General features: G+C 38.1%; 1 protein-coding gene across 4 annotated transcripts in view; it reads left to right on the top strand.

The window, feature by feature from the left end:
- The window catches only part of ENOX1 (ecto-NOX disulfide-thiol exchanger 1), a 630834-nt gene that overhangs the window by 331916 nt on the left and 274796 nt on the right, over window positions 1-24122 (top strand). For all 4 annotated transcript variants that reach the window (XM_089899512.1, XM_089899514.1, XM_022574895.3 and 1 more), the window contains one exon: window positions 2964-3107. The gene's annotated coding sequence lies outside the window, so the exon portion shown is untranslated. The remainder of the gene's footprint in view (window positions 1-2963; window positions 3108-24122) is intronic.

Genomic DNA, 24122 nt, shown 5'->3' with positions numbered 1-24122 from the left:
AATAGACTCACAGACATAGAAAACAAATTTATGGTTACCAGAGAGGAAAGGGGGAGAGGGATAAATTAGGAGTTTAGGATTAAAATACATACACTCCTGGGCTTCCCTGGTGGCGCAGTGGTTGAGAGTCCGCCTGCCGATGCAGGGGACATGGGTTCGTGCCCCGGTTCGGGAAGATCCCACATGCCGCGGAGCGGCTAGGCCCGTGAGCCATGGCCGCTGAGCCTGCGTGTCCGGGCAACGGGAGAGGCCGCAACAGTGAGAGGCCCACATACCGAAAAAAAACCCACAAAAACATACACTACTATATATAAAATAGATAACTAACAAGGACCCACTGTATAGCACAGGGAACTCTACTCAATATCTTGTAATAACCTATAATGGAAGAGAAGGTAAAAAAGAATATATATATTTATATACATATATGTATAATTGAATCATGTTGCTATATATCTGAAACTAACACATTATAAATCAACTATATTTCAATAAAAATTTAAAAAATAAAAGAAGTGTACAGTAAATAGTGGTTGAGTGAATGTTTGGAAATTACCGTCGAGGTTTTATGGGAAACAGGGTACACATTTAGGCATACCACCTGAAACTTTGTTTTTAAGGGATGTGAGGAAATCAGAAAGCTAGTATGTGAGATTTTAAGAAGAGTTTCTATTCATTTTGTATTCCCGTCATTTAGGTTAGAGTCCATGGTCCAGATATTTTCATTCCCTGTTCTTTGTCAAGCTCTTCTTCCTTCTTTTATGCAAAGATAAACTGGCTCTGTTTGGCTCTGTTCTCTTTTTTTTCTTTCCCCACGTAATACTCCTAGGCTCCAGTTCTGCAGAGCTCTGAAAACTCTATCAGTTGTTCTTCCTTGTTTCTTTATTCATGCCTTAAGCTTTTGTTGCCTAAATTAAAATAAAATTTTTTAAAAGTTACATGTGACCTTCCTGCTTTATCCTCCTCTAGCCTTTCCGAGGAGCTTCCCAAGTATAGTGTGGTTATGACCTAGAAGTTCCAAGGCTCATACAGAAGGCTATGGCATTAAAAGCTGGCACGTTGAGGGGAATTTTGAAGTGATTGATTGTGACCCTGAAACATGCTGTAAGAGTGGGTGCTGGGACAGCTGGTGGAGAGTAAGCTGTTGGCAATGGAACAACCCAAAACATGTAGATTTTTGACTAAAAATAAGAACGGAAACCTAGATGGAGCCCTGCCGAGACTTGTCAGCCACCCTTTAGCTGTTAAGATGGATATAGCTACGAGGAGATGCAGTCCTGTCACTCAGAGACATCCACAGAAGATGCAGGCTCTATTCCTGGTTGCATCAGGGATGCCATTCCCCTTAGGGAAAGGTGATGTTCTCTTTCACTGGGACGATGAAGGCACTGTGGGTCACATGGAGGCATCAGAGGAAGATGGGCCGTTTGCATTGCTATCTCCTTGATGTCACACAGCACACAAACCTGCCCCGCAACCCATGGGCACCACTGGGTTTCCAAAGAGCTCTCTTCGCATAAGGAGGAAGGTGGGAGAGGAAGTGCACTGCTTAAAGTTGGCTATCTGTATTTCTGTGGGGCCTGACTCAATAAGACAATGTCTGATATAAAACTAAAGCAAACGAGGAGAGGAATTTTCTTGATCAATTTAGTAGTATGTGAGTTACTTTAGTATATTGCAGCGTTACCTGTTCTCTTGTCAATAATATTTCTGTTTATGAAATATTTTTCTTTTTTTATTGAAGCGTAGTTGATTTACAAAGATGTGTTAGTTTCTGGTGTTGAGCAAAGCGATTCAGTTGTATACATACTTCTTCAGATTATTTTCCATTATAGTTTTACAACATATTGAATATAGTTCCCTGTGCTATAGTGTAGGTCCTTGTTGTTTATCTATTTTATGTATAGTAGTGTGTATCTGTTGATCCCATACTCCTAATTTATCCCTCCCCCCCCCTTTGGTAGCCATAGGTTTGTTTTCTGTGTCTGTGAGTCTATTTCTGTTTTGTAAATAAGTTCTTTTGTATCATTTGTTTTAGATTCCACATATAAATGATGTCATATGATATTTGTCTTTCTCTGTCGACTGACTTCACTTTGTATGATAATCTCTAGGTCCATCCATGTTGCTGCAAATGGCATTATTTCATTCTTTTATATGGCTGAGTAATATTCCATAGTATGTATGTGCCACATCTTTTTATCCATTTATCTGTCCAGGGACACTTAGGTTGCTTCCCTATCCTGGCTCTTGTAAACAGTGCTTCTATGAACATTGGGGTGCATGTATCTTTTTGAATTAGAGTTTCCTTATTTTCTGGATACATGCCCAGGAGAGGGATTGCTGGATCATATGATAACTTTATTTGTAGCTTTTGAAGGAAGCTTCTTACTGTTCTCCATAGTGGCTGCACCAAGTGAAATATTTTTCTAAATCACACAGGCCACAGAGTGAAATGAGGGGCAGAGTCAGCCCTGAGGTCTTTTAGGCTTTGATGCCTGGGCTGTAAACCTGACTTCAGGAATCTGTGCCTTAGCTTTCTTATCTGGAAAATGGGGCCAGTGCCCTCTAATTGCAGGGCCATCGTTCAGATTAAAGAGTCTGTGCCCAGTGCCTCACAGCTGGTGGGTTCTCAGTGAAAAGTAGTGTTCCCGCCTTCATGCTCATACCCTGAGCACCGTCCTTCAACCCTTGTCTGGTTAAATAAGGGGAAAAGCAGAGTTGGCTTAGTTATAAAATACTGGTGGCCTTTAGAAGTTTCTAAACACAATGCTGAAAGATTACCATCCACCCTGTCATTTATGAGTAAGAAGATCTGGGGGTACAAAAGTAATAGCAATTAATACTCTTATCTTAATAATAGCGGTAGGTGCTACTACAGCACTTTCTGACCACAGTGGCTGGTACTGGCAGTCATGGTGCTTTGGGCACATCCTAATGGTGTGCTTTTTTTCTCCTTCCAGAAGCATCTGGCATGTCAGAGCTACAGTGTCTTCCATGGGACTTCCTTTGTGAACAGCTTCCATCTAAAGGAGTTGTGTGAATACCTTGTTTCAGTCAAGTTCCCAAAGAACACATTTGTCTTCTGATCTGCTGGAGGTCTTAAGGTTTGTGTTACTTTTTCCATTTGTCTCACTGAAGTTATTATTAATTTTGAGGGATATTTTTTAAATGGGTAATAGTCATACCCTGTTGCAATAAGGACTGTGGAAGTAGGTTATGCACAGATTGTAATCCTTTGATTTCATTGGGAGATGGATATAAATGAGAAGAAATTTGATATGATCCTTCTCATACTTACTATTAGATACTCTGTGGGATGTCACAAGGATATTAGAAATAAAATATCCCCCACGTTGGCTTAAAACAAGTTTTATTGCTGTGTTCATAAATTCTAACTGAACAGATCCAGTACATTTATATTGAGTGTCTACGTATATCAGATTTTGTTAAGTACTTTCAATTAGCTAAGACCTCGCTGATAAATTATATTTTGAAACATTGAAAATCAAAACTGCATTTGTCAGTATCAACTAGTGTTATCATTATGACATTTTTCAAATTATAAAATCTCAGTAGCCATAATGTTTTCATTTAGCTCTGCCAAGGGGTCCTCACCCTATGATTGATGAGGATAGAACAGGGGGATGGTGGTGGTTGTTTAATGTGTGTGCGTTAACAACTCGAAAAATCACTAACAGTATTGTTGCTCACTTAAAGACAGAGCTTGCTAGCAAAGCAAGCATTTTATTTTGGAAGTGCGTGTTCTGCTTCTGAGATGGTACCAAGTAAACCACTTTTATTCTGAAAGTGCTTTCTGACAAAGACCTACCTAAAGGCTGAAATTAATCCACCCATCTTTCATAGATGGAAAAATGAGCAAGAGAGCAGATAAAGCTTGGCTCACTGAGTGGATAAAAACTAAGTGAAGAGCAAGGGAGAAGGAACAGAGTACTTTCCCTAGAATGACATGTCTTTTCCCACAGACTTCTATTTCATTCGGTTGGACTTTTATTCTGTCCACGGTGACAAATGTTTTCTCCTGTAATGGCCCTCTACTGTGGGTTTTTTTTTTTTTAACTTCTCTTACTGAGAAATCAAAGTAGATTTCACTGCAGTGCTGGGCTAGATTCCAGTTTTCCCACTGCACCCTTCATTGCTGGACCCCATGATTGATTCACTTTGAAGGGTGAGGCATGTGGTACATACATATTGGGGGAGAGGACGGATGGGAGGTTGTGTCTCCATCTTTAACTCTCCAGTCTGTCAGCTTGGTAGGATGTTATGGTGTGCAGAGATGTAACAAGTGTCTGACGGAAAAAGAGGTGCTAGAAAGGACTTGAGAAGTTACCTAAATGTTCTTGCCTAGCCTGCAAATAAGATCCCACTTGAACTGTCCGAAACCAATGAGAAACTATTTGTTTTCAGACCTTTATACCTAGGTATCCACTTTCCTTTTGAATCCTAATATAGATTCTCCTTTCTTAGAAACCTCACTGTCTAGAAAACCTAAGTGTTTCCCGACGTCCTCGCATGGCACTTTATTTCTTCTGTTATGGAGACAGAATATATTGGTCAGAGTCCCCCTGTATCATCATAGACTTAAGTCTCAAGTCATCCTTTTTCTCTTCAGGAGAGAGAAACCCATTTTTCTGAACCGTTCCTGTGAAATTGTACAGTCCACAAATTTATTGATCCCCACAGTTTTGTTCTGAGTCTCTTAAGTTCTCTACATTCCACTTCAGTTACAGAATACAGACAGGTTGCAGGAACATGAAAAATCATCTATTGTTGTTTCTCAGTGGGGCCACTATTGACATTTTCAGGGGGATACTTCTCTGTGATGCAAGATCAGCCCATGGATTTGATCAATAGAAAGGTTAGTAGCCCTGCCTTCAAGGAACTAAAGACCAGCAGCACCCCGCCACCCAGTCCCCAGTTGACGTGATAACCAAATTCAAACCTCCTTTGCCTGTCCCTGCAGAGGAGGACCCGGATTGCCCAGACCAGAGAGTCGCCGGTGAGAGTTGAGCATGCTGAAATGGGCAGAGTTGAGCAAATGGTGGGGCCGGGCTTGGACCCCAGTTTTTAACTCTGGGTGCCATTCTCTTCCCCCCTATCATTCTTCAGTGCTGGGTCTACACTGGCTTTTCAGCTGTCTAGAAACACACCAACGTGTGTATATGGATACTTTTTGGAGAACCAGAATTTCTGGTTTGGTGTTTAGGGGAGATCACTGTTGTTTGATATGGGAACATGGAGAGGAGGAACAGAGTACTTTCAGAAGATAACATCAGAACTCAGTGCAGGGAAACAGGAGAGAGTAGACAGCTCTGGGGACTTACAGAAAAGACAGGGCTCGGACCCCAGAGGAAATAGTGGGGCTGGTGTTGCAAAGGTATCATCAGCTCAGTCACTGAGAAAGGAAGGGGGGGTAGAGTATCTGAAGTCCAAGGGAAGACTGGAACAGGTCAGTAGCAAAGGAGTAGTTTTTCACTTGCTTTGTATCATGCACCCCAGTGTCAGCTCTCTGCTCCGTGTCACAGGCTTCCTCGGTAGCTCAGGAATCAGTTTGCGGGTAGCTCAAAGGGCCCTTCACTGCAGCTGAAACTGTCTCTCGCATCAGCCCCGATATCCCTCACCCACCCTCCATCCACATTTCTGCCTTGTCCCTCACTTATCTTTTGGCAGCTGCCCCCATTCCTGCCCTCCATTCTTCATGTCTGCAGAGAATGAGGAAATGACTTGATGCCTTTTATTTCTCTGGATTCTTCCAATATCTCAAGTAAGGCTATCCATTAAAAGGAAAGGACAGGGCTTCCCTGGTGGCACAGTGGTTGAGAGTCCGCCTGCCGATGCAGGGGACACGGGTTCGTGCCCCGGTCCGGGAGGATCCCACATGCCGTGGAGCGGCTGGGCCCGTGAGCCATGGCCGCTGAGCCTGCGCGTCCGGAGCCTGTGCTCCGCAACGGGAGAGGCCCGCGTACCGGAAAAAAAAACAAAAAAAAACCACACAGTTATAAGTAGGGGTATCTTGGTTGTTACAGTTACTCTCCTCCTTAGCTTGCACGAAATACACACAGCAGCTACAGAGTTGCACATGGGAACTGAACTAAAGGACTCTTTTCTTTGCTCTCTAGTAAAATGAAGAATCCTACATGATAAGATTTATCATCTATAAATAGACTACGTTTATGGAGATAGAAATAACATCAAAGGCCTCCCTTATCTTGTGTTGTTTAATTATTTAAAGCTTTATAACTGAGTTCCTGAGCCCAATTTTTCAAACATGGTGACTTTCCTGTCCTCTCTTCTTTGGCGCACGGGACACCAAGTTATATGTGACTTCTCAGAGTTTCTCATTTCCTGAAGTGCTCTATTAGCTCTATAAACATGGAAGAATAAATATTAGCTTTATGAGACCATGTTCCTCTACCAGTTGAAAAATAGCGTACAATAAAAAATACAAGGATGTAATGTTGAAAATTATAGGCCAGTATGCTCTCTTATTGTGGGTATATATCTAATCCTCATGCACAGAGACTGCGTTTTCAGAAAAATATGTGCTGTGTAATACCACTTGTGTCTGTGATGTATTTTCACCCCTCAGGTTTAACAGTATATCTCAAGTGAGTCTTGCCTCACTAGTGAAATGTTTCAGACTTATTTACTACTCTGATTTAAAAGCAAACAAACAAAACTCTCCGGATCTTGCTATTAATTCTAAAAATTACATATGATCCAAAGTTAAGCTGTTTGTGGCTTCCTTTCTAATTACATTAGAAAATGTCTGATGGCAACTTTGAATCAAGAGGACGTTTTGTGAGGAGTTTAAAAATAAAAAGTCAATTGTGGTCTTGCACAGCTAGTCAGTACTTTATGTGTGCAAATTGTTATTTCAAAATCCAGACTCTAATTACACATTTTTAGCAGCAGTGAAAATGTAGCATCCATTGACTGTGCCCCTAAAGCTTCACATTCACACCCCGTAAGGCAGAGAAGGAGTAACCTACATGGATAGTGTGTGAGTTGAAGCACTCTTATAAAACTAGAGGATTAAATATAATTATGTTCAGATAATTCACTTCCTCCTAGAAATGACCATCCATTTGCCAAAAGTGCCAATGATTCATCATATCAAGGACAGTTTCTTCTTCTACATTAACTCTCCATTGTTCCTCTTGCTAAAAACAGAAAATAATCAGCCTTGTGTATTCTGGGCTCAAAAGTAAGAAAATTGGACTTACTGGACTAGCTCCTTCTAATTGCCTAAATTTCTACAGCATTCTTCTTTTAAACAACAAAATTTAAAAATATATTAAATTTTATTATGAAGTAGTTTAAGCCTACAGAAAATAATAGATGTACCTACTGCCATATTTTATTTTAAGATTTTCATTTTTGATGACATTTATTGTTTTCTTTCTAACTTTATAAGCAAAACATACATGTTCATTGCAGACAAATAGAAATGCATAAAAACATAAAGGAAAAATTCGAAATCACCCATAACACCCCCCCGAGAGAACCTTCATTGTTAGCATTTTTATGCATTTCTTCCCAGTGTTTACACATTTTTACAAATTGAGGTATAATTGACCTACATCACTATGTTAGTTCCAGGTACACAATATAGTGATTCAACATTTCTGTACATTACTAAATGATCACTATGATATGTCTGGTTATCATCTGTCACCATACAAAGATATCACAGTATATCTATCTATATCCCCCATACTTTACATTTCATCCCTGTGACTCATTTTTTTTTGTAACTGGAATTTTGTACCTCTTAATCTCCCTCAACTATTGCATTCATCTCCCAATCCCCCTTCTCTCTGGTAACCACCTCTTTGTTACATTCTGTATCTATGAGTCTGTTCTTTTATGTTCATTTATTTGTTTTGGTTTTTAGATTCCACATATACGTGAAACCGCACAGCATTTGTCTTTCTCTGTCTGACTTATTTCACTTAGCATAATACCCTCTAGGTCCATCCATGTTGTCACAAATGGCAAGATTTCATTCTTTTTTATGACTGAGTTGTATACCACATCTTTATCCATTTATCTATTGATGGACACTTAGGTTGCTTCCATATCTTGCCTGTTGTAAATAGTGCTGCATTGAACATAGGGGTACATATATCTTTTCAAATCACTGTTTTTGTTTTTGTCAGAATAATGCTCGGAGGTGGAATTGCTGGATAGTATGGTAGTTCTATTTTTAATTTTTTGAGGAGCCTCCATACTATTTTCCATAGCGGCTGTACCAATTTACATTCTCACCAACAGTTGACTAGGGTTCCTTTTTCTCCACATCCTCACCAACACTTATTATGTGTTGTCTTTTTGATAATAACCATTCTCACAGGTGTGAGATGATATCTCATTGTGGTTTTAATTTGCATTTCCCTGATGACTAGTAATGTTGAGCATTTTTTCACGTGTCCATTGCCATCTATATGTCTTCTTTGAAAAACATGTCTGTTCACGTTCTCTGCCTATTTTTCAATCAGTTTCATTTTTTGATGTTGAGTTGTATGAGTTTTATATATTTGGGATATTAACCCCTTACCAGATATATCACTTGCAAATATCTTCTCCCATTCAATAGCTAGCGGTTTTGTTTTGCTGGTAATTTCCTTCACTGTGCAGGAGTTTTTTAGCTTGATGCAGTCCTGTTTTTTAACTTTTGCTCTTGTTTCCCTTGCCTAAAGAGACATTTCCAGAAAGTTATTACCAAGGCCAGTGTCAAGAGTATACTGCCTATGTTTTCTTCTAGGAGTTTTATGGTGTCAGGTCATTTAAGTTTTTAATAAATTTTGAGTTTATTTTTGTATACGGTGTGAGAAGGTAGTCTAGTTTGATTCTTTTGCATATAGGCGTCCAGTTTTCCCAACACCATTTATTGAAGAGGCTGTCTTATCCCCATTGTGTATTGTTGTTGCCCCCTTTGTCGTTGACTAATTGCCCATATAAGTGTATGTTCATTCCTGGACTCTCTATTCTGTTCCGTTTATCTATGTGTATGTTTTTGTGCCAGTACCATACTGTTTTGATGACTGTATCTTTGTAGTATAGCTTGAAATCAGGGAGCCTGATTCCTCCAGCTTTATTGTATGTTTGCTTTTACCAATGAGATTTTTCCTTTTATAGTTTTCATATTTCTAGGTGTACTCTTTTCTTTTTTGCTTAGAGAAATTCCTTTAACATCTCTTGTAAGGCTGGTTTAGTGGTCCTGGACTCCTTTAGCTTTTGCTTGTCTGTAAAACTCTTTATCTCTCCATCAACTCTGAATTATAGCCTTGCTCAGTAAAGTATTATTAGTTGTGGGTTTTTCCCTTCATCACTTTCAAAATATTGTGCCACTCTCTTCTGACCTGAAGAATTTCTGCTGAAATGTCAGCTGATAGCCTTTGTGAGTTCCCTTGTATGTAACTAGTTGCTTTTATCTTATTGCTTTTAATATTCTCTCTTTCTCTGTAATTTTTGCCATTTTAATTCTAATATATCTTGGTGTGGACCTCTTTGGGTTTATCTTGTTTGGTATTCTCGGAGCTTCCTAGACTTGGATATCTGTTTCCTTTCCCAGGTTAGGGAAATTTTCAGATATTATGTCTCCAAATAAGTTCTCTCCTCCTTTCTTTCTCTCTTCTCTTTTTGGGACCCCTATAATGAGAATGTTTTAGTACATTTGATGTTGTCCCAGAGGTCTCTTAACATATCCTCATTTTTTTTTAAATCCTTTTCTCTTTTTCTGTTCAACTTGAGTGATCTCCACTACTCTGTCTTCCAGTTTGCTCATCCTTTTCTCTGTATCATGTAATCTACTGGTGATTCCTTCTTTTTTATTGCAGTCATGGTGTTCTTCAGCTCTGTTTGTCTCTTCTTTATATTTTCTAAGTCTTTGTTAAACTTTTCACTGTGTTCAGCAATTCTTCTCCCAAGTTCCTCAAGCACCTTGAACTCTTTATTGGGTAGATTGCTTATCTTCACTTCACTTAGCCCTTCTGAGATGTTACCTTGTTCCTTCATTTTGAAAATATTCCTCTGTTGTCTTATTTTGCCTGATTATTTGCTTTTATTTCTCTATATTAGGTAGGTCAGTTACATTTACCAGTCTAGGAAATTTGGCCTTACATAGGAGACATCGACGCGTCTGAGCTGCACACTCCCCTCTGTTCACTGTAGCTGTATGATCTAGGTATTCCTTCCCCTATGTAGGCTGCATGGGCCCTTCTGTTGTGGTGGGGCTGATTACTGTGTGCTGATGTGACTGGTCTCCAGCCTGGTTGGTTGCCAGGCCCTGCCTAGTACAGAGGCTGCTGGCCACTGGTGGGCGGTGGGAGGCCTGTGTCCCAGTTAGCTGCCTGCATGACCCAGTAAGTCCTGGACCCGGTGCTAGCCTGACTGTGGGTGGGGCTGTGTCCCTGAAAGGCTGGCTACTAGGCCTGGGGCATCCCAGGACTAATGCTGAAAAGTTGGCGAGTGGGGCCAGGTCTAGGCACTAATAAACTAGAGGGAGGACTCCAAAATGGTGCTTGCCAGCACTAGTGTTCTCATGGTAGACTAAGCTCCTAAAAATGGCTGCCACCAGTGTCTCTGTCACCAGGGTAAGTCCCAGTTGCCTCTTGCCTCTCTGGGAGGCTCTCCAAGATCAGCAAGTGTGTCTGACTCAGACTCCTTTCAAATTATTGCTTCTGCATTGGGTCTCTGCATATGTGTGATTTTGCATGTGCCCTTTAAGAGCAGAGTCTGTTTTCTGTAGCCTTCCGGCTTTCCTGAATGCAAGCTCTGCTGGCCTTCAAAGCCAGAAATACTGTGGACTCATCTTCCTGGTGCAAGACCCCCAGGCTTCAGAGCCCAGTGTGGTGCTCAGACTCCTTGCTTCTTGGGGGAAATCTATGCAATTGTGATTATACTCCTATTTGTGGGCCACCTACCTAGAGATGTGGGTCTTGACTATACGGCATCTCCGCCCCTCTTACTGATCTTGTTGTGGCTCCTCCTTTATCTTCAGTTGTAGAAGACCTTTTCTGCTAGACTTTAGATCATTCCCATTGAGAGTTGCTCTGTAAACAGTTGTAATTTTCGTTTCCTGTGGGAGGAGGTGAGCTCAGGGTCTTCCTACTCACCACCTTGGCCACCATCTCCACTGCCATATTTTAAAATGTTAATACTTCTAAAGTTGCTTCGGATATCTATTTTTTAAAGTGAAAAAAAATTACCATTCTTTCTATTTACCTATCGCCATAGATACTATAACTTATATAAGATTTTGTATTTCACTCCTTTATATTATATTATATATCTGTTTCTGATTATGTCTGTGTCTATATATATGGGATATTATTTTTAAGTTTACATAGACGAGATCATACTGAATTTATACCTTTCAATTTGTTTTTCCTCAACAGCTTTTTGGGGTTTTTTTTTTAGCATTATCTGTTAACATATGGACATTTGACTTATTCGTAGTAGTTAATTGTTTTATGTATCTACCTTCTCATAATGGAACATTCACCAGTCTTTTTTTTTTTTTTTTTCTGGACAACCACCTTCCTACACCCATCTCACCATTCGCAGTAGACACGTAAGCATGTAGATGTGGGTTTAACGTTTGGTAGTGCAGCACCCTCCCTGCCATTGAATAGGCACTTGAGAAACAGTTATTCTTTAACTCTACTAGAAAAACTTTTATTTCCTTCTTGTCAACAAAGTTTTCTATTTTGTTTTGTTATTACCATTAGATGTGCCTCTGTCCCTTTTCCACTGAATTTTCTGTGAGCAGTTTCTAATGTGGCTTTATTAATTCCATCTAAATCAAGTATATTTATGTGTAAGCAATGAGAAAAGACCAAAGGAATAGAGCAAAGACAAACAAGAGAGAATGAAAGAAGGAAGAAGGGATTACATCTAATTTTTAGCCTCTGAGACTCGATTGGTATTCCTGAGAGATACTTTTTAAAGGACATTTGCACAGTTTCTTATTCTCCATCACCTCAGAGGTCAGCCAGTTTTGGAGGCCTTTCTCTCCCATTTAACCCATCAAATACTTCCTTTTGTCTCTTACTTTCATAATAACATTAGAAAAATGTATATTATTTTTTTAAATTTAGATATATTTCAAGATCTATCTCAAGTGTTTTTTTAGATTGTGGTGCCTCAAAAAATGGGAGCTATCAAAAAATCTGTAAATGGATATATATTTGTACTTTTTACTAGATTTTACCATTGTTTTGCATTTTGCCTGGCATGTGCTAAATAAATATTTGGTGAATGGTTGAATAAATAAACAAAGAAATAAATATTTGTAGAAATTACAGTAATAAATATTTGTAGAGGTTACATGGTCATTTGACTTAGAGGTATTTTAGTGTTACTAGTAGTCATCTTTCATCTACTAAAACACTTAACCTCAACATTTAGATCTCCTCTGATTGAAAACTAAAGGTCTAAAAACAAATGAAAGATCAGAGTTAACTGAGAGTACCAATTCCCAAAAGTTACTAAAATTAAAGTCTCTATTTAAGGTTACCAGATTATTTAGGGCTCTAAAACAAGTGTCTACTCCCTTAAAATTTTAAGAGCTGTATGTCTGTGTTTAGACTATTCTCAAATTCTGTTTTGTTATTCTAAGAAATTAAACTTTTACTAGTCCATTTTATTTTTGTACATGACAGTGGGCTGAGCCAGCTGACGCCACTAAAAAAGTGAAACTTTGAAAAATTGAAGAGTAAAAGCAATTATTTCTAGAACTGACAGAGCCTTTCCTGGGTTCAATTCTTGCTCCTTGTAATTATTTATTCCTTTCAAGATACTGGAAATTATTAGACTGTAATTGATCTCAGCACTTGCCAAATGTAATTTCCTATATAAAAACATTAGTAAGTATTGAGAATTTCCTTTCGTTTTCCCTTGCAAACAATGCTCTGGTCTTTTCTGAAAGTCAAGTTTATAGGGTTTTTCCCCACCCTTAATCTTTATTTTTGTTGTATTTGATGGAGTTCTACTAAGCTAAGATGTGCGCCAAGTTTAGTTTGTAACTGAGTATAAGTCATCAGAAAATAGGATTTCAGCCAGAAATTCTTGCACACATTACCTCTAGCTGCTCTGCCAAGTGTCACAGTACTATTTAGGCCGTCCCATATGTCTGAAAACAGCAGGAAAATGCTTTTCAATCTTAGCTCACATATGTTTTTAAGTAGAATTTGTTCTGGTAGTACTGATATCCCCAGTATGAGATTATTAGTACTGTTTTCTAATGGTAAAGGTATGCTTTTTTATCAGTATCCATCGTAATGATAGCTCTGCGGATGGCTCTGGGTTCTCATTTGGCATATTTGTTGATAAGAGGACTAGAGGAGGGAGACCTTCAAGATGGCGGAGAAATAAGATGTGGAGATCACTTTCCTCCCCACAAATACATCAGAAATACATCTACAGGTGGAACAACTCCTACAGGACACCTACTGAACGCTGGTAGAAGACCTCAGACTTCCCAAAAGGCAAGAAACTCCCCACATACCTGGCCATGTGGCTGACAGGGTCTGGGTGCTCCAGCCACATGTCAGGCCTGTGCCTCTGAGGTGGGAGAGCCGAGTTCAGGACATTGGTCCACCAGAGACCTCCCTGCTCCACATAATATCAAACGGCGAAAGCTCTCCCAGAGACCTCCATCTAAACGCTAAGACCCAGCTCCACTCAACGACCTCAAGCTACAGTGCTGGATATCCTATGCCAAACAACTAGCAAGACAGGAACACAACCACACCCATTAGCAGAGAGGCTGCCTAAAACCATAATAAGGTTACAGTCACCCCAAAACACACCACCAGATGTGGTCCTCCACACCAGAACACAGGCACCAGTCCCCTCCACCAGGAAGCCTACACAACCCACTGAACCAACCTTAGCCACTGGGGGCAGAGGCCAAAAACAATGGGAACTGTGAACCTGCAGCCTGTGAAAAGGAGAACCCAAGCACAGTAAGTTAAGCAAAATGAGAAGACAGAGAAACACACAGCAGATGAAGGAACAAGGTAAAAACCCACCAGAGCAAACAAATGAACAGGAAATAGGCAGTCTACCTGAAAAAGAATTCAGAATAATGATAGTAAAGATGATCCAAAATCTTAGAAATAGAAAGGAGAAAATACAAGAAACATTTAACAAGGACCTAGAAGAATTAAGAGCAAACAAACAATGATGAACAACACAATAAGTGAAATGAAAAATTCTCTACAAGAAATCAATAGCAGAATAACTGAGGCAGAAAAACGGATAAATGACCTGGAAGATAACATAGTGGAAATAACTACCTCAGAGCAGAATGAAGAAAAAAGAATGGAAAGAATTCAGGACAGTCTCAGAGACCTCGGGGACAACATTAAACACACCAACATTCGAATTATGGGGGTCCCAGAAGAAGAAGAGAAGAAGAAGGGGACTGAGAAAATATTTGAAAAGATTATAGTTGAAAACTTCCCTAATATGGGAAAGCAAATAGTCAATCAAGTCCAGGAAGCACAGAGAGTCCCATACAGCATAAATCAAAGGAGAAACACGACAAGACACATATTAATCAAACTATCAAAAATTAAATACAAAGAAAAAATATTAAAAGCAGCAAGGGAAAAGCAACAAATAACGTAAAACGGAAGCCCCATAAGGTTAACAGCTGATCTTCCAGCAGGAAATGGGCAAGCCAGAAGGGAGTGGCAGGACATATTTAAAGTGATGCAAGGGAAAAACCTACAACCAAGATTACTCTACCCAGCAACAGTCTCATTCAGATTCAATGGAGAAATTAAAACCTTTACAGACAAGCAAAAGTTAAGAGAATTCAGTACCACCCAACCAGCTTTACAGCAAATGCTAAAGGAACTTCTCTAGACAGGAAACACAAGAGAAGGAAAAGACCTACAATAACAACCCAAAACAATTAAGAAAATCGTAATAGGAACATACATATCAATAATTACTTTAAATGTAAATGGATTAAATGCTCCAGCCAAAAGACATAGACTGGCTGAATGGATACAAAAGAAGACCCGTATATATGCTGTCTACAAGAGACCCACCTCAGACCTAGGGACACATGCAGACTGAAAGTGAGGGGATTGAAAAAGGCATTCCATACAAAGGGAGATCAAAAGAAAGCTGAAGTAGCAATGCTCATATCAGATACAATAGACTTCAAAATAAAGACTATTACAAGAGACAAGGAAGGCCACTACATAATGATCAAGGGATCAATCCAAGAAGAAGATATAACAGTTGTAAATATTTAGGCACCCAACCTAGGAGCACCTCAATACATAAGGCAAATGCTAACAGCCATTAAAGGGGAAACCAACAGTAACACAATCATAGTAGGGGACTTTAACACCTCACTTTCACCAATGGACAGATTACCTAAAATGCAAATAAATAAGGAAACACAATCTTTAAATGATACATTAAATGAGATGGACTTAATTGATATTTATAGGACATTCCATCCAAAAACAGCAGATTACACTTTCTTCTCAAGTGCTCATGGAACATTCTCTAGGATAGATCATATATTGGGTCACAAATCAAGCCTTGGCACATTTAAGAAAATTGAAATCGTATCAATTTTTCTTTTTCTATCTTTTCTTTTTCTTATCTTTTTCTACCACAACGCTATGAGACTAGATATCAATTACAGGAAAAAAATCTGTAAAAAACAAAACAAACGCATAGAGGCTAAGCAATACACTATTAAATAACCAAGAGGTCACTGAAGAAATCAAAGAGGAAATCAAAAAATATCTAGAAATAAATGACAGTGGAAACATGACGACACAAGACCTATGGGATGCAGCAAAAGCAGTTCTAAGAGGGAAGTTTATAGCAATAAAATCCTACCTCAAGAAACAAGAAACATCTCAAATAAACGACCTAACCTTACACCTAAAGCAATTAGAGAAAGAAGAACAAAAAAACCCCAAAGTTAGCAGAAGGAAAGAAATCATAAAGATCAGATAGGAAATAAATGAAAAAGAAATGAAGGAAACAATAGCAAAGATCAATAAAACTAAAACGTGGTTCTTTGAGAAGATAAACAAAATTGATAAACCGTTAGCCAGACTCATCAAGAAAAGAAGAGAGAAGACTCAAATCAATAGAATTAGAAATGAAAAAGGAGAGGTAACAACAGACAGTGCAGAAATACAAAGGATCATGAGAGATTACTACAAGCAACTCTATGCCAATAAAATGGACAACCTGGAAGAAATGGACAAATTCATAGAAAAGCACAACCTTCTGACAGTGAACTAGGAAGAAATAAAAAATATAAGCAGACCAGTCACAGGCACTGAAATTGAGACTGTGATTTAAAAATCTTCCAACAAACAAAAGTCCAGGATCACATGGCTTCGCAGGCGAATTCTACCAAACATTTAGAGAACAGCTAACACCTATCCTTCTCAAACTCTTCCAAAATATAGCAGAGGGAGGAACACTCCCAACCTCATTCTACGTGGCCACTATCACCCCGATACCAAAACCAAACAAAGATGTCACAAAGAAAACTACAGGCCAATATCACTGAGAAAGATAGATGCAAAAGTCCTCTACAAAATACTAACAAACAGAATCCAATGACACATTAAAAGGATCATACACCATGATCACCAGGGGTTTAGCCCAGGAATGCTAGGATTCCTCAATATACACAAATCAGTCAATGGCATAAGCCATATCAAGAAGCTGAAGGAGAAAAACCTTATGATCATCTCAATAGATGCAGAAAAAGCTTTTGACAGAATTCAACACCCATTTATGATAAAAACCCTCCAGCAAGTAGGGAACTTAACATAATAAAGGCCATATATGACAAACATCGTTCTCAAAGGTGAAAAGCTGAAAGCATTTCCTCTAAGATCAGGAACAAGGCAAAGTTGCCCTCTCTCACCACTATTATTCAACATAGTATTGGCAGTTTTAGCCACAGCAATCAGAGAAGAAAAAGAAATGAAAGGAATCCAAATTGCAAAAGAAGAAGTAAAGCTGTCACTGTTTGCAGATGACATGATACTCTACATAGAGAATCCTAAAGATGCTACCAGAAAACTACTAGAGCTAATCAATGAATTTGGTGAAGTAGCAGGATACAAAATTAATGCACAGAAATCTCTGGCATTCCTATACACTAATGATGAAAAATCTGAAAGAGACATTAAGGAAACACTCCCATTTACCACTGCAACAAAAAGAATAAAATACCTAGGAATCAACCTACCTAAGGAGACGAGACAAAAGACCTGTATGCAGAACTATAAGACACTGATGAAAGAAATTAAAGATGATACAAACAGATGGAGAGATATACCATGTTCTTGGATTGGAAGAATCAATATTGTGAAAATAACTCTACTACCCAAAGCAATCTACAGATTCATGCAATCCCTATCAAACTACCAATGGCATTTTTCACAGAAGTAGAACAAAAATTTCACAATTTGTATGGAAACACAAAAGACTGTGAATAGCCAAAGCAATCTTGAGAAAGAAAAATGGAGCTGGAGGAATCAGGCTCCCCAATTTCAGGCTATACTACAAAGCTACAGTAATCAATACAGTATGGTACTGGCACAAAAACAGAAATATAGATCAATGTAACAGGATAGAAAGCCCAGAGATAAACACACACACATATGGTCACCTTATTTTTGATAAAGGAGGCAAGAATATACAATGGAGAAAAGACAGCCTCTACAATAGGTGGTGCTGGGAAAACTGGACATGTAAAAGAATGAAATTAGAACACTCTGTAACACCATACACAAAAATAAACTCAAAATGGATTAGAGACCAAAATGTAAGGCCAGACACTATTAAACTCTTAGAGGAAAACATAGGCAGAACACGCTTTGACATAAATCACAGCAAGATCCTTTTTGACCCAGCTCCTAGAGAAATGGCAATAAAAACAAAAATAACAAATGGGATCTAATGAAACTTAAAAGCTTTTGCACAGCAAAGGAAAACATAAACAAGATGAAAAGACAACCCTCAGAATGGGAGAAAATATTTGCAAATGAAGCAACTGACAAAGGATTTATCTCCAAAAGTTACAAGCAGCTCATGCAGCTCAATATCAAAAAAGCAAACAACGCAATCCAAAAATGGGCAGAAGACCTAAATAGACATTTCTCCAAAGAAGATATACAGATTGCCAACAAACACATGAAAGGATGCTCAACGTCAGTGATCATTAGAGAAATGCAAATCGAAACTACAATGAGGTATCGCCTCACACCAGTCAGAACGGCCATCACCAAAAAATCTACAAACGTTAAATGCTGGAGAGGGTGTGGAGAAAAGGGAACCATCTTGCACTGTTGATGGGAATGTAAATTGAAACAGCCACCATGGAGAACAGTATGGCGGTTCCGTAAAAAACTAGAATTAGAACTACCGTATGACCCAGCAATCCCACTACTAGGCATATACCCTGAGAAAACCATAATTCAAAAAGAGTCATGTACCAAAATGTTCATTGCAGCTCTATTTATAATAACCAGGACATGGAAACAACCTAAGTGTCCATCGACAGATGAGTGGATAAAGAAGTTGTGTCACATATATACAGTGGAATATTACTCAGCCATAAAAAGTAATGAAATTGAGTTATTTGTAGTGAGGTGGATGGACCTAGAGTCTGTCATACAGAGTGAAGTAAGTCAGAAAGAGAAAAGCAAATACTGTATGCTAACACATATATATGGAATCGAAAAAAAAAATGGTTCTGAAGAACCTAGGGGCAGGAGAGTAATAAAGACACAGACGTAGAGAATGGACTTGAGGACGGGGGAGCAGGGAAGGGTAAGCTGGGATGAAGTGAAAAAGTGGCCTGGACATATATACACTACCAAATGTAAAATAGATAGCTACTCGGAAGCAACCATATAGCACAGGAAGATCAGCTTGGTGCTTTGTGTCCACCTAGAGGGGTGGGATAGGGAGGGTGGGAGGGAGACACAAGAGGGAGGAGATACGGGGGTATATGTATATGTATAGCTGATTCACTTCGTTATGCAGCAGAAACTAACACACCATTGTAAAGCAATTATACTCCAATAAAGATGTTTAAATAATTAATTAATTAAATTAAAAAAAAGAGTGCTAGAGTTCCCACAAACTGCACACTCTTAATTTCTGGTGGCTTTCACTTTAGAAAATCAAAATGCTGCTCTGTCAATCTGTGTGCCTACAAGATGTGGCATCGGGACTCAGCTCAAATTATCACCAGATCTGCAGCCTTCCTTTCCTCCCTCTCCTTTCCTCTTCAGGCCCCTTCTCTCAGGAGTTGGGGTGGAGCCCCTGGGTTCTGATACCATCCAAGAAGATGAAGCTGCAGAGGAGAAAGAGGACATGTGTCCAGTAATAGGCCTACTGTCATCCTTCTGCATTTTCTTTCCCTTGTCTTTTATATCAGGATCCATAGCACTTAAAAAAATGAAAAGAAAGAAAGATTTAGGCACCAGTGCTTGGCAGAAAGATTGGTCATGGTGTTGGATTATAAGTTTTTCGAATACAGTTTGAAAGTATCTGTTAAAATTTGAAACATAATGGAGAAGAATGAAAAAAATCTGGTTTTTAATTCAGATTAGAGGATCAGCAAATTCATAATGAGTAAATTGAAACCTGCGTTTGGATTCCTTAATATAGAAACAGCTATGGAAAATTTAAAGATAAGCAATGCATTATTCCCAAAAGCATTGAAGACAAAATTAGGTTAACAGGTCTAGGCAGAAAACAAAGCTAATGAGTGTTAGGAACTTAGAAAAATTGTAAATTTCAAGCGTGCTCCTAATACTTGAAGCATAGATGTAAGTAATTAAGGACAAAGAATTTCAAGGACGCTTGTGAAAGAGACAAAATGAGTATAGGGAAGCCTCCCTAATTTAAGTTAACTAGAGAGAGCATACTTGTTGGAATTATGTGATGTTTCATTTCAAGACAGTTATACACTCTCCAGTAAATACAGTGGTATAAGCTTGTGGCTAATCAAAATGACAACAACCACAACAAAAACCCTCTCTGTCTTGCTTCACGAATCCCTAATTTCTCCCTAATAATTTTACTCTAAGATGATCTACGTGGGGAGAGATTACAAAAGTTTGGCCTTTGATCATCCTAAGCAACTTGTACTGATTTAGAAAACAGTGGATTCACCTAAAGTCAGTGGGCAACTTTATTTGAATATAGGTCTCCTAATATACTTCTGTGACAAATTTATTACTATTTAAATTGAAAGGACCTTTTAAGATCACAGGTGTGTTGGTGCTGAAACCCAGAAAGATGATTTCCAAGTGACTGAGTATTTTCGTTGACATAAAACATTTTATTTTCTCTTAACAGTAAGGTTAAAGGGGAAGAAGAACAGACATTAAAGTTCAGGGCACCTGACTCACAGCTTGTGTCTCCACTGAAGAAAGAGGTCATAGAGTCCGGACATCCCCAGCCTGGGAGAGATAAGTGGGAGGAGAAGATAAGGGCTAGGAGAGGTGATTGCCGACTGGCTTTCTCTTCCCTGTTATCCCAGAATTTGGCATGCAGTCAGTGTTTCTTTAATTTTATGTTTCGCTTCTATGGATAGCACAGGGTTTGTGTGTTGTGTACTGGAGGGAGGAGAGGGAGTTCCTTTCATAGTAGCCACAAGGGAATGACATCTTTTTATGAGAAAGGCATTTTTCTCAATTCTTTCCTGAAAATATGGACAACATTTGAATAAATACTATAGGCGAAAGTTTTCCAGATAAAATGTCTAAGACCATTTCCATTCATTTGAAAATTTGCACACGCACAAAGGACTGCTATTTACTGAACAATGCCATCACTGTTAGAAATTCCATCCTAAATTTTAGCAGAGTACGTATAAATCCCCAAATAAAGACAAGTTAAGGGAACAGAATGTACTTTTCCTTTGATTTAAAAGAATTTGTTATTGTTGTTGTTTTTAAATTCTGGGTAAAAATCCATCAATCACAGTTTCTTAGGAGTATCACAAGTATACATATTTGAAAACCCCGAAGGAGAGCAGTCGTAATAGAATGAGACAATTTTCAACATTCTAGAGCTCAGTTTTCTTCTCAGAAACATTGCTAAATTGAAAGTAAAAGATACCACATTAAGAAATCCCACTTGCATTTAAAATACTGATAAAAATGATAATGCAAGCACTATAGGAAATGTAGTTGATAAAAATGTATTTCTACTTATGCATTTCTCAGCAAAGTAAAACATAACCCACATAACATATTCTGCCACCTCTTTTCCTGTCTGCAAATTCCTGTCGTTTGTGAAAATATGTGGCTGCTTAAGCTATCGATTGAAAATATGAAAATTGTGTTTCTAAAATGAATATTAAAGAAGGAGGTGGCAGGTGTAAATAGTACTGACCTCTCATTATACTGCACTTAGAACTTTTTCTTTCTAACATTACCTCACCCTTTGTTTTGCTGAGGTCCTCCTGGAGGGCATGCAGAACTCTGCCCAGAGTAGGCTGTGATTTAAATGTTTGCTAAACAAATAAATAAGAAAATTAATTAAAGGTGGCCTACAAAGGTGAATTTCCAAAAACCCCATAATTTCAGTGGGCTAAATACCAGATGGTAAGGGTATTGGAGGCATAACATTACATGTTCTCATTTTACTTTTCCTCTCCAAAGCCCCACTCTATTTATTGCTGTGGCATCTGGCAGGCTTTCTTTTCTGGGCCCAGCATGCTCCACGCCATGTGTTAGCATTTTCCTGGAATGAAAGTCAAGGAAATACCATTTCTAAAAATATGCTTTATGGGTGTTTTAAAATATAATATTTCCTTTCTACTAGCTCATTTGCTTAGGGGTCCTGATAAATGACATTCACGCACAGAAAAAAAAAATCACAGTGAATCTGATTTTATGTATGCAACAAACATCACAATTGCCTTAACAAAGTGTGCAAACAGTATCCTCCTTTTCTGTTTCTGAGACATTTTATTTTTGTGGGTTTATGGCCACAGGCACTCCGTGCTCACTAAAAATAGGAGCCAAACATTTACTCAGTGCTTATTTATATCAAGAACTGTGCTTTACATATATTAGCAAGTATAGTCCCTTAAGGATCCTGTGTAAAACGTATTATTTATCATTTTTGTTTTACAAATAAGGAAATTTAGACATCGACTCTTTATTTAAGCACTTTGCCAAGTTCACATGGCTAGTAACTTATGAGTTGGGATTGCTTTCTTTTTTTTTTTCTTTTAACTTTTTCCTTTAATTTATTATTTATTGTGAAAGACTCAGTTTTTAAGGTTTCTTTTTCTTTTGCAAGATTTTATTATGCAAATGTTTAACCACACAGAAGAGTTGAAAGAAATTGGCAGTGAACACTCATATGCTTACCTCTATGCATCCCTGTTTTCACCCACGAATCCACTGAATTTTTGGAAACATTTCTAAGTAAATTGTAGACATCGCTACAATTCCCCCAAATGCTTTGGTGTATGTACCATTACTAGAATTCAAAGTTTTATGATTTCTTATATGATTCTTATTTTTTAAGTAAAATTGTTAGGTAAAATTTACATATTTACATAAAATGCACAGATCTTAAGTGTACATTTCTATGAGTTCCAACAGTTATATACACCTGTGCTACTCAAATGTCTATCAACCCCAGAAAATTCCCTCATACACCTTCCCAGCACATCCCCATCCCCGCCTCTAGAGTAAATCAATTCTAGTTCTAGAACTCCGTATAAGTAGACTCATATACTACATACTCTTTCATGTCAGGTTTCTTTTACATAGTATGTTTTTGAGATTAATCTATTCTTGAGTCTGTCAGTAACTCATTTCTGTCTCTTGCTGAGTGATATTTGATTGCATGAATAGACAACAGTTTGTTAATCCATTCTTCTATGGATGGACACTTGTGTTCTTTACAGGCTCTATTTTGGATGAAGTTGCCATGAACATTCTTGAACAAGTCTTTCGTGAAGATATGGTTTCATTTCTTTTAGGCCAATATCTAAGAGTGGAATTTTAGTCATAGGTAGGTGTATATTGAGTTTTGGAAGAAATTACCATATCTTTGTACAAAATAGTTGTACCATTTTACATTCGCATCAACCATATATGATAGTTTTAGTTGTTACACATCTTCAACAGCATTTGGTCTTGTCAATCTCTTTAATTTTCGCCATTCTGGTAAGCTAGAATTGGGTTTGCAGTGATATTTCATTGTGATCTAATATGCATTTTTCTTGATGACTAATATGTTGACATCTTCTTCATGTGCTTACTGGCCATATCTTCTTTCATAAAGTGTCCATTGAAGTATTTGCCCATCTTTATATTGGGTTGCTTGTATGTATTTTTATTTTTGAGGTATAAAATATATATTCGTCTCCAGGATTTTATTAGATGTATACATTGCAACTGATTCCTTCCAATTCCAATGTATTGCTTGTCTATTCATTCTCTTAATGATGTTTTTTGTTGAGCAGAAGTTTTAATTTGGGGGGGGTGTAATTTATTGGGTTTTTTTTTTCTTTCATAGGTACTGGCTTTTGTATCCTAAGATAACTTTATGCTCAAGTCAAAAAAATTCTGTGGTTTCTTTGAAAAGTTGTATAGTTTTAGATTTTATGTTTAGATTTATGATCCTTATTGAATTAACTTTTGTATATTATGTTTATTATGTTTTGTATATTATTTATTATCTTCTATATGGGATGTTTAATTCTTCCAACACTATTTTTGAAAAGCCTTTCCTTTCCTTATTGGAATGCCTTAGTGCTAGTCTCAAAAATCAAGTGACCACATAAGTGTGCACCTATTTCTGAGCTCTCTATTCTGTTCCATTGATTTTGTTGCTCCTTATGCTAGTACCACACTGTATTGATTACCGTAGCTTTACAGCGAGTCTTCAAGTCAGATGTGTAAGTCCTCCATTTTTGTTCTTTTATAAAATTGGCTTAGATATTCTGTTTCTTCTGAAAATTTATGTAGATTTTAGAATTAGCTTACCAGTTTTTTTTTGGGTTTGTTTTTTTGTTTGTTTTTTTTGCTGTACGCAGGCCTCTCACTGTT

Source organism: Delphinapterus leucas, chromosome 18 (assembly GCF_059928025.1).
Source record: "Delphinapterus leucas isolate spDelLeu-1000000601 "Yukka" chromosome 18, BTC_Dleu_Yukka2, whole genome shotgun sequence".
Classification (NCBI taxonomy): Eukaryota; Metazoa; Chordata; class Mammalia; order Artiodactyla; family Monodontidae; genus Delphinapterus; species Delphinapterus leucas.
This window is presented reverse-complemented; position numbering and strand designations above follow the sequence as displayed.